An 11,291-nucleotide genomic window follows, 5' to 3' on the forward strand; every position below is an offset into this window, starting at 1 on the left:
TCATGCACATTAAAAAGCAAATATTTAAAAAGAATACCACTTGCAGATTTTTAGCTCTATTTTTATAAAGCAGCCGTTTTAAGCAGACAGTTAACCTTCTAGATGCTCAGTGTTAGAACTACCTCCAGTTTCAAAACACACCACCCTAAGTGAAACAGGTACAAAGGTACTGTCTTCTCTTCTCCCACCTCTAGTCTGTTCCCTGTGTATGTGGATTTAGTTAGCACGGGTATTTCATGTAAATGGGATCATTCAAGTGCCTGTTTGTGTAGCTCCTCCAGTCCAGTGTCCTCCAGCTACCCTTACCGTAGTAGGCATCTCAGTCTCATCCCTTTCTACGAATGAACACCACAGCTGTCTGCATACACCTCATTTTGTTTAGCCTTCATCCCATCGTGAGCATCTGGATTGTTCTCATATTCAATTATGAATATTTCTTCCAAGAGCATTTAAGTACCCATAGTTTTAAAACGTTTTTGTACACATTTTTGAGTACCACTTTCTAATTCTTTTGTATTTACAGCTAGGAGCAGAATGATGGAGTGTATGGTAATTCTATATATTTACCTCTTAAAGGAATCACCATAATTTCCCACTTGGGCTGGAACATTGTAATTTTGACCAATCATGTATACAATGGCTTTCCAAAAAATGAAAATGCTAGCTATGCCTATAATCACTGCACTTGGGAGGCCGAGGAGGAAAGATTGCAAGTTCAAGGCCCACAAGGACCACACAATGAGATTCTATTTCAAAATGATAGCTAAAAAGAAGCCAAAAACCATGAAGATGTTTAAGTTTCAATCTTAGGAAACTATAAGCAGAGTGTGTGTGGTAAAAACTACAAAACACTAGTGAAAGGAATCAAAGTGAACATAGGTGAATGGGTAACAAATGTAACAGTCGTGTGTGGGAAGACCCGGAGGAAATAGTCACAGGGAAGACCCATAGTAAAATTGTTGCTTCTTCCTGAACCTGGATCAGAATGAACAAACTGCTATCAAAGTTGCAACATGACTCATTTTTCTAAAACTATCAGAGTGGAACAGGTAAAGCAATTTCAGAAGAGAGAGAGAATAAAATGAGAACTCAGTATAATTGCTGGTGAACGGATATCTGCATAGAGCAATGGAGCAGAGAAGAGAACACAGGAAAGACCCTGGAGAACACACCACACTGACTTCTGGCCAAGGTATGGGAGAGCCTTTATAGCTAACGATCCTGAATCAGCGATGGAGATAGGGAGAAGGAGGATTCTAGAGTCTAAGAACAAATGTCTGCTGTGACCTGGCCAGCCATGGTTGCACAGACTAGAACCCCAGAATTTGGGGAGGACCATAGTGTGAGGCCAGTTTGGGCTCTATAACAAGACCCTGCTAAAGGAAAACAAGCAATCCCAAACCTATAAAACTATTAGAAAAAAGTCCTAACTGTCATTTTTAAGATCTGGGAGTTGGCAGAGTTCGGATTTGTCTCCAAAAGCATTGTTGGTCAAAGGGAAGGTGAATAAGCTGGACCTCGCAAAACGAAAGGGCAAGTAGGGATCCGGGGTATGTAGCTTGGTTGCTAACAGCCTTTGCCTGGCATGCCTTGGGTTTGGTCGATGGTGTCTGACCATGGTGGCATATGTCTGCAATTCCAGCTCTTGGGAAGCAGACTAGATGTTCAAGGTCATCCTTGACAATCTCGTGAGTTTTAGGAGAGCCTGGAACATGGGAAACCCTACCAGAGAGAGGGAAGGAAGCAGAGAAAGGAGAGGAAGAAAGAAAAGGCAAAGAATAGGAGAAAATATTTATAAGCCACACATAGAACAGCACTTAGAAAGTGAACAAGAGACACGGAGACAGGTTTTCTTCAAGAGAATATACAGATGGCAAGTAGGCCCATGCAAGAAGTCCAGCAGCAGCTAAAACCACAGCGATGTCTCACCAGGACAATGTAGCTGGCCAGACGGCCAAGACAAAACAGCACCAGAGGCTGGTGAAGAGCCGTGAAGCAGCCCCTTGGCAGGTTGATGGTGGGAATGGGAAATGCTTTAGCTATTACTGGAGATAGCTCAGCAGGCTTTTGAGAAATTGACCTGCAGAAACGAAGACTTCAGCTGACACACAAGCTTGCGTGGGAATGAGCAGAGTGGTTTCCTCACAGGAAACAAAGTAAATTTGCCCAGGCGTCTGTGAACAGGTGAGCAGTGCTTTTTTATAAAGCCACAGGACTCATATCTTGGATAGTGCCCAACAATAATAATAAAAGGGAAGTAAGTATTGATAGAAGCAATGATCTATGTGAATCCGTTCAGGATTATACTAAATGAAAACACAACCGTGAAATGCTATCCAGAGCTGGTGAGATAGCTCAGTGGGCAAAGGATCTGCTGCCAAATTCGAGTTCAATGCACTCCCAAATCCACACGGTGGAAAGAGAAAATCAACTCCTGCGAGTTGTTCCGTGACCTCCACATGTGCACCATGGTATGCATGAGCTTACACACTTAAACACACACAAAGAAAGGCCATACAGCATTTTAAATGTTATCCCAAATTCAACCTATGCACGATCCCATGTATTTAAATCTTGAAAAATTATAGAAATGGGAACGAGTTTGCGGTTGCCAGAGACTGAGCAGAGGGCAGGATGATGTAAAGATATGCTTCTGGTGGAGCTGGTCTGTATGCTGACTGTAGTACTGTCTATTTTCTGCTTACCGAGTCTTTTGGGACCGTACATAGCTCCACAGGGCTAGGGGGAAATTGGGTTAAGGATGCATGGATCTGTGCACTACTTCCAAATCTTCATTAATATACATCATCCCCCCCCCCTCCAAAAAAAAAAGACCACAAGAACAGGTAAGGAACAGCTGTCTCAAAAAAAAAATAGATTAAGCAAAGAACAGAAGACTAAATGCAAGCAATGAGCCAGAGGTGCCCCGTGCATTTGGTCCTGGGTCTCCAGCCCTTGGAAACAACAGACTCTTAGAAGAAAGTTGTCCCTGTTGCGCAAAGCACTGCGGCACACTGCCGGAGGAGAAAGGAGAATCGTGGGTTGCATCCCCTCCACCGCCCTCGCACTTACACCCTTACACACTGTGGCGAAGTTTCGCTTTTACTTTTCTCAAAAGGCAGCCTTCACGCGAGTTTTCATAGCGGTGACTATGTGGCCACGTATTCAAAAGCCCCGTTGATTAACTGTTAACAACGTTTAAAAATATTTATGCGGAAAATGTGTTAGCATGTTAACAATTCCTTCACGTTACAGTAAATGAAAAAAGGCTCTAAAACGTTCAGGGTCAAGAGAAGACGGGAAGAAAGCTTTGGTCTCTGAAAGTAGATCAAAATGAAATTTGCTTAGTGGGCAGCTTCTTGCGAGGCACAGACTCCTTTTAACAAGCCTTCCCGCCCCGGTCCGGGCATTGGTTGTGGTTACAGGCTCTGGGTGGCACTTTCAGGGGGCGGACCTTGGCTCTCAACGGCCGTGGCAGAGCTGGCACGACGAGTTCCCAGTGTGTCACCCCTAGGCGAACTCTGAGGCCTGCCCACTACCGCTCCGCAGGGGCGGCTGGTCCAGGGCAGTGTGCCGCGGCTCTGGCGGGGGAGGAGTGACAGGGTCCCCGCCTCGTCCGCCTGCTCCGCCCCATTTTCTCCCGGGAGCCCACCCGAGCCCGGGCGCGGCCAGGCGGAGCGACCGTGGTTCCCGCCAGTCCCGGTTCCTGGACCGCCAGCCGCAGTACCCGCTCTGCCCGCCTGCTGCTGCTGTCCCTTTCTATCCGCGACCCTAGTCCCGGGATTCCAGCACTGCGGACCACCGCGCTCCCACTCCACCGGAGTCAAAGTCCTGTCAGTTTGGTAAGTCCCGGGGGTTGGTGCGAGCATGCTCTCCGGATCAGCTGAGGAAATGTAAGGCTGCTGTCGTAAAGTTCTGGCTGAAACCGGGCGGAGAAGCACCGCGAGCTCCAAATGAAGCCCAGGTTAGGAGGCGTGCATTTCAGAGACAGCGGAATCAAGGATCCCACTGTGATCTGAGGTCCCTATTCTCAGCCCGCCAGCTTGCAACTTAGAATCATCAAGTGTGAACCGCGCAGATCCAGATGACCAGACCATTCCACAGACCAATTCTGTCGAAATCGCTAGGCTATTGCTTCTGAACTGTCCGGGCAATTCCAATGTGCACGTAGGGGTTAGGAGCCAGAGACCTAAGGGTAGCTGCCAAAAGAAAGTGCCTGGTAAGTGGGACCTTGCTAAGTGCAGCCTGCTAATGGGCTGGCTGTTTCCAGGGACCTCCTAAGGTCCTGAGGTCGAGGGAGGACTTCCTTTGAGTTTCAAGGGATACAAAAGAAGGAAGCAAGACAATGCTTGCTTGGCAGGGTCGCCTTTAAGGGTGAAGCCAATGGTATGCCTGCAGGACAGAGTCTGACTGCTTCCTTAAACGCTTTAGATTTTTAAGAAACCTGGAGCTGATGGTGCACACCTTTAATCCCAGCACTCGCAGAAGCAGACAGATTTCTGTGAGCTCAAGGTCAGCCTGGTCTGCAAGAGCTAGTTCCAGGACAGGCTCCAAAGCTATAGAGAAACCACCTTGTCTGGAAAAACCAAACAAGCAAACAAAAAACCTGGACTGTTCAGGGTTAATTTCCAGGAAGTCTGTTGGAGAGGAGAGTCCCCCTGTTCGTACCTGGTAGTAGATGCCAATGATTGTGATCCAGGAGCCACTGGAAAATGGACAGGCCTCCTGGTATATGCTGGCCAGGGGAGAGGCAGGCTTAAAACCCAGGCCCTAGAGGCTGCCAGAATAGGTTTGGGTTTTTGTAGCGTGGAGACCCAGTAAACCTGCTTCCAATCTTTGATTCTGTCACTTGTGATGTGATCTGCAGCAAGTTAAAAAGGACCACTCTGAGCCTCTCTTTTCTTCCTGATAAAGTCTGCACAGAGTGGGTAAGCCATCATTATCTGGTTCATGGCGGGGGCTCCGCTACGGGAAGACAGAGTAGTGGTAATTTATGTACCACAATTATCTATTTTATTACAGTGATGGAGTGTGTTCGTTCAGAAACTGTCTTCCTTAAAACCTCGCTCTCCTGCCCTTCCACACCAAATATGTTTTTAAACAGTTGCTTTCAAGAAAGCTGGGCTGTCAGCAGGACTCAGCATTGATGCGGCACACATGACTACCGCTGGCAACAGCCTGAGCCGTTTTGATGCGGCACACATGGCTCGCATGCTGGCGACAGCCTGAGACGTTGCACTCGGTGTTCTTGCTTTGCTCTTGACTGTTGGCTAGGGACTCTTTCATCAAAGACCAAGGAGTCAGGAATCTGTAGAAGAGAATTCCAAAACCTGTCCTTACTGATGCCTGCCTCTTACCTGAAAGCAGCCCACTCCATTGGGACTGTCACTGCCAGGGTTAACAGCAGTAGCACTGTTTAGATAAGACATTTAAAATATAAACCATGAAGCCACAGAGGCATGGAGGACAAGTGTCTGTAACTGTATGTGTGGTCACTGATATCTGCTTCAACCAAACATAACAAGGCTGTGTCTCTTATTCAAAGGAAAAGGTTCACTTCTGAAAATAGTTGGCATTTGCTTTGTAGGATTTGAATTTTTAAACGACAGTTTCTTCTACGTTTTTCCTTTGGAGGGTTTTGGGCACGATGAAGTTAGGAGAGCTGATAGGGACTTGCATGGCCTGTAGCAGCCTGCTCTTAGATGTCTATGATTGTGAGTCTGTCTGTGGAGGCTCGGGGAGGGCAGGTGTTTCATCTAAACTTGACTCTGCATCAAGAGGGAGTAGTTGCTGTCTTTTATTTTAGCTGATGGAATTCAGCCAGGCCTGGAGCACTGGCCAAGACAAGACTTCCTGGCTTGGATGCTTTACTTAAACTTGAATTTCATCTGGAATTGGCAGGCACCAAACATTGGGCCGAGAGTCCTAGGCCAAGTCAGCTACAGCAGGCTGCTCCACCCTTCCCATTTACTTTCCTGCCAACCCATGGAGAGCAGTGTGTCATCTGATGGGGCCCTAGCCTGGCCTTTGATGCAACAGGGTCTCTAGTAAGAGATGCACTTTTTTGTAGCCAACAAGGCAACGAAGTGTCATGCTTCCTTGAAACCAACCGGCTACTCAGAAAACTCACCTTAGGATTTGTTTATGCTGACAAGTAATTTTCCTCTGAATTACAGAAAGCTGTATTTTAAAGGAGTAACAGATGGTTGAAGACAAGGGCCCAGGAAATGACCCAGTGAGCACCTGACTAGTACTAGGTCTCGGCACATCGTCATCAGCATTGCTACTGTTGTGTTTGGGACTCAACCCAAGACTTCGCAAATACTAGGCAAGAATTTTGCCATTGTGCTATAACCCTGCCCTCTTCTTTTAAATTCTTGAGTCAGGGTCTCACTAAATTCCCCAGGCTGTCCTTAAACTCCATCTGTAGCCCAGTGAGTCTTCAAACTGAGTTTACAGGTCCTACCACTTCAATCTCCGGGTAGCTGGGGTTACTGTCCTGCATCCTGCTACGTATTTGTTTTAGAACGGAGATGTACTTACTCTTCTGTTGTATTGTCCCCCACCACATAGGTTAGGGTTGTAAGAAGTGTGGGGGTGGGGTGGGGGGTGGGGTAGTAGTTAATGACTCCGTGGATGCTTTTACAACCATGTGCCACTACAGAAGACAGTCACGTATTAATGAAGAAACTTCTTTGGTGGTAGGGGAGCTGTAAAAAGCTGAATTTTCCTTAGGAGAATATGTGTGTTATTTCTAATTCCTAGAAGATTGAAAATACAATAGACAAGAACTTCTGTGCTTCATGTTAACAAAATCCCATTTTTTCCCTATGACCCATAGAGCAAACTTTCTGGAAGGAAGTAGGTAGGATGCTAGGCTTTCCTTTGGGGACAGGCAGTCTCTGCATACCACAGGACAATAGACCCTCCCTTGAGAGGGTATTCCCGGCTCCATTTAACGATGGAGTTTTAAATTTTATTGTATTGCTCTTTGTTTGAGGCAGGGTCTCACTAGTAGCCTTGGCTGTCTTGAAACTCACCATGTAGACCAGACTGGCATTGAACTCATACGGATCCTCTTGCCTCTGCCTGCTAAGTGCTCGGATTGAATTGAAAGCAAGCATCGCCATGCCTGCTACAGTGGAGATTTCAAAAACATGCAACCGGGCTTGCTTCCTGGGCTTCAAGTGTGGGCTCTTGATCTCTGTAAAGTAGATAACAGATGGTTGTGGAAGAAACCTTGGGCTTTGGACTCATGAGTGTGTGTGTGTAGCGGGGGGTCATGCTATTACTTTGCTCCTTAGCTAAAAGTGGTGTCTTCGTTTGTAAAATAGGACATTCTTCCCAAACAGGGTGTTTTGAGCCAGTGATGAGCTAATCTGTGAGGCTCCCTCCACCTCACCTACCTTGCAGTAAGTGGTAATTACTATGGTGATAGTAATAATGATGGCCACTGTGGTTCCACGGCTGGTTTTACCAACTCCTCCTGTGACCTTGGCCTGGGCTCTGGCATCTGTAAAATTAGGGTTAGCACTCATCTGGAAGAACTGGGCTGATGCTCCGTTCGGTGATGAAGTGATGATGATGCGGCAGATTCCAGATAAGGTCCGCAGACTTGCTGTGTGACTGGCTAGGCTGAGAGATGCAGGATGGCTTCTGGTTTTGTTTATCCCCTCACTTAGTCTTCCCAACAGCCCCAAGCCCTTAGTTGTATCTCCCATCTTCCAGGTAGGGGAGCTGAAGTCCCATGAGGTTAAAGAACTAACCCCAAGTCAACAGTGCTCCACTCAGGGTTTGAAGCCAGCCCAAAAAGCCTGGGTTCTTAAATTCTGCTGGATGTTCAGTGGGACCCCGCCCTCTCCGCTGGCCCCACCCACCTCTCCAAGCTCCTATCTGTAATTAAGAGGTGTGTGCATGTTTCCTGCAGAGCGGTGTTTCTGCCAGTTTAAGGAGCGGAAGTAGGAGCTTCATCCTGTGCCCCTCAGATAACTTAAACCCCAACCATTGCTTGGACTGTAACACACACACACACACACACACACACACACACACACACACAGAGAAACCCAACAGCCTTGTTACTGGTATAGACTTAACTTTATTAGAGTGTATTGTAATATTTAATTTGTGATAATGTCTCCTGAATGCAGTAAAATACGTTTTTTATGGCAGGCAGGTGTGTGGGTGCGGGGTGCACAGAAACCCTACCAGGATGGGTCTCACGTGAAAGTGAGAGTTTAAACTGTTCTAAATACACCCCAGTTTTTACATTTTTATTTGTCTCCCCTATCCTTTACACCCCGATGGCTCTTCTTGATACCTGGCAACCTTCCCAGAGGTTATGTGGGGAAGGGTGGGGGACGGAAGAGTGAAGGGCAAGAGTAAGTGGTAGGTGCTTTAGCATATCTAATAAGGAAGTGGACATTTCCAGGGCTGTGAAGTGCTTTCCTGGCTCCTTAGCCGGGGAGGAAGACTGGTGTAAACTGTAAATCCTGGTTCTTCCTTGCTCTTTGGAGTTTCAGTTCTTCAACACGTTAACTCAACACCTATTATATAAGATCTCCCTGGGAGAAAGGGTGTATTAATACTTGAGAACCGGGGTTATAACACAATGATAGAGTATGTGTCCGGAGTCCACAAGGTCCTGGGTTCAAGCCCCAGCACTACAAAACCAAACCTGAAAACATAAGGCTCAGGCATTGTTTTCACTGGGTCTGGCTGTGCTTACTTGTAATCCCGGCACCCTGGAGCGAAGCCTAGAAGAGAGTAGCTTTGAGGCCAGTGTGGGCTCTATAGAGTGTACCGCTAAAGGAGTCTAAAAGTTGGTGGTGGTCATCTGTATGACAAACTAGCTCAGATTCTGTTCAGCAAGGACTTGCGGATGGATGCAGGAAGAGTGAGGTTTGACAATCAGGGAAGAGCCAAGAGATGGGAAGGAACTGGGTTTGTGAATAGTGAATGTCTCTCTTGGTGAGGCCTGAGGGGGAAGGGAATGAGAGGAGCTAGGGAACCAGCAAAGCTCAGGCTGAGCAGAGAATCCTGGGCTGAGTGAGGATGGATTTTATTCCAACACACAGTAGAGAGCTGCTGAAAATCCTCCTCCATCATGACCTCATTGTCTTAGTTTCAGTTTCCCTTGCTGTGAAGAGACACCATGACCATGACAACTCTTATAAAGGAAAAACATTTAAATGAGGTGGCTTACATCTTCAGAGGTTTAGCACATTATCATCATGATATACGTGGTGTCATATGGACAGACATGACACTGGAGGAGCTGAGAGTTTTACATCTTGATATGGAGGCAGCAGGAAGTGAACTGAGATATTGGGCATGGCTTGAGCATATATGAGACCTCAAAGCCCGTCCTCAGAGGGACACACTTCCTTCAACAAGACTATCCCTACTCCACCAAAGCCATACCTTCCAATAGTGCCACTCCCTTTGGGGGACAATTTCTTCAAACCACCACACTTATTATCAGTATGTAAGACAAGACCATGGGAAGCATGCGCAGAAAGCGAACAGAGGACCTCACATGAGAGGGTAAAAGCTTGCTTCAATAGCAGACCTGCTCATGATATCTAATCCACTCCCTTGAAAACTCCATTGTGATAGCCAGTTTTCTGTTATTGTGACGGAATGCCAGAGATGATCAACTCAAAAGGGTTATGGTTACAGAGGGGTTGTGGCCATGGCTGCTTGGTCCTGAAGCAGACTATCATGACAAGGTGGTGGTCATGGTGGCCAGAGTAAAACAGAGAAGTGACAGGCTCTTCTACTCCTTCCCCATAGTTACAAGGGGGTGACACCTACTAAAGGTTCCGCCGCTTCCCAGTAGTACATAGGTTGGTGACTAAAACTTTAATATATGGGGATTTTGGGGGACATTTAGTTGTGGTCTCTTATGAGGATGGGATCCCCATAACCAAGTCTTCCTCAAAGGTCCTACCTCCACACACCACTAACTATGACATGGAGAGGCAGTTTCCAACACAAACGTTTTGGGAGGCAAATAGTTAAACCGTATCAACTATTGCACATTGAATTTAGAAAGTTTGTGCTACTCCATCCTCAGTGCTGAAGAAAAACAGGAAGGGATCGGGGGAGGAAGCCTGTGTTAGTGTGAAACAGTTCCGAAAGGGGTTGAGGGAGCAAGTCTGTGCTAGAACATGAAACCGTTCTTAATGTAAGCAGTGTCTCCAAGCTCGGTGGGAACAGGTTCAGAGTCCCGTGTACCCAGCCTGCAGTCCCTGCTCTGGAGTTTCCTGAGACAAATGAGTATGAATGGGTGAGGCTCTCCTAGGCCCTGAGCATCCTTCATCAGGAACCCCGTGATGGTGTATGAGAGATTCTGGTCCTGCCTAGCTCCTGAAAGAAGGGATAAAAGACTCCCCAATGTTGACTGAGGTTGGAACTAAGTGGGATTAGAGAGTGTAGGTACAAAATACTGGCTTCCCTCATGGTTACAAGGCAGCATTTCATGCATCTAGTCTGCCAACTCTGGCTGAAAGAGGTGTTTCCCCCACCCTTATAATCTTTGAAAACCCAAATTTATCTCCTCAGGAATTTGCATATTATTGGGAGGTACCTGGTTGGCAATGTTTTGCTTTTTTGTTGTAAGTGCTGTGGGTTGAAACCAGCACCTCTTAGGTGCTAAGCATGCTCCATTTCTGAGCTACGCCCCCCAGAACCCAGGGTTTGCAAGAGAGAGAGACAGAGAGAGACAGAGAGAGCGCAGAGGGAGAGAGATTCTTCACTTGGCACAGTCATGTCATAGAGAAATGCTCCACGACATGCGGAAGCCCCACCTCAGCCTGCTGTCCTGCAGCTCGGTGGCTGCACCACCCTGCGCCTCTCCGTCGCATGGACTGTGACTGGTTAAACAGGTCTCCGTGTGATAGGAGCGCTCTCAAGGCCTGACCCAGGCTGTGCAGGCTCTGAGAAGGATGGTTTGGGATGGTGGATCTGTCATCTCAATGTTTCCTTGACCCTTAGGGTCCAGGCACTCCTGTCTTCTCCGTCTGAACTCCATGACAGATTTGTGTCCCGGATTCTGCTGGCTGAGCACATGTGTTCAGGTGAGGCAAGACAGACTTCATGGAACCCTTTGGCCACCTGGCAGCCGTGTGTTTATTTGTTCGCAGCCAAGTTTCACCTCAGGCTTCTGTGGTGACTAATACATGTTGTTCTGAAGAAATGCCCTTTCAGCTGAGACGCCTGAGACACTTTCTATGTAGATCCTAAATGCCACCTTCAGATAGCTTCTGGGTTGTGGATCTGCCCTGTGT

The 11,291-nt window shown here is 47.2% G+C and overlaps 1 protein-coding gene across 2 annotated transcripts in view; it reads left to right on the forward strand.

The window, feature by feature from the left end:
- Positions 1 to 3,692: 3,692 nt before the first annotated feature.
- Nod1 (nucleotide binding oligomerization domain containing 1) overlaps positions 3,693 to 11,291 on the forward strand; it is a 51,999-nt gene continuing 44,400 nt past the window's right edge. Inside the window, exon 1 of one of the 2 annotated variants that reach the window (XM_005360818.3) lies at positions 3,693 to 3,842. The gene's annotated coding sequence lies outside the window, so the exon portion shown is untranslated. Of the gene's footprint in view, positions 3,843 to 11,022; positions 11,082 to 11,291 lie in introns of those variants that run through there. The other variant, XM_026786042.1, reaches the window with a different exon arrangement.

This window comes from Microtus ochrogaster, linkage group LG3 (genome assembly GCF_000317375.1).
Source record: "Microtus ochrogaster isolate Prairie Vole_2 linkage group LG3, MicOch1.0, whole genome shotgun sequence".
In the NCBI taxonomy this organism is placed as follows: Eukaryota; Metazoa; Chordata; class Mammalia; order Rodentia; family Cricetidae; genus Microtus; species Microtus ochrogaster.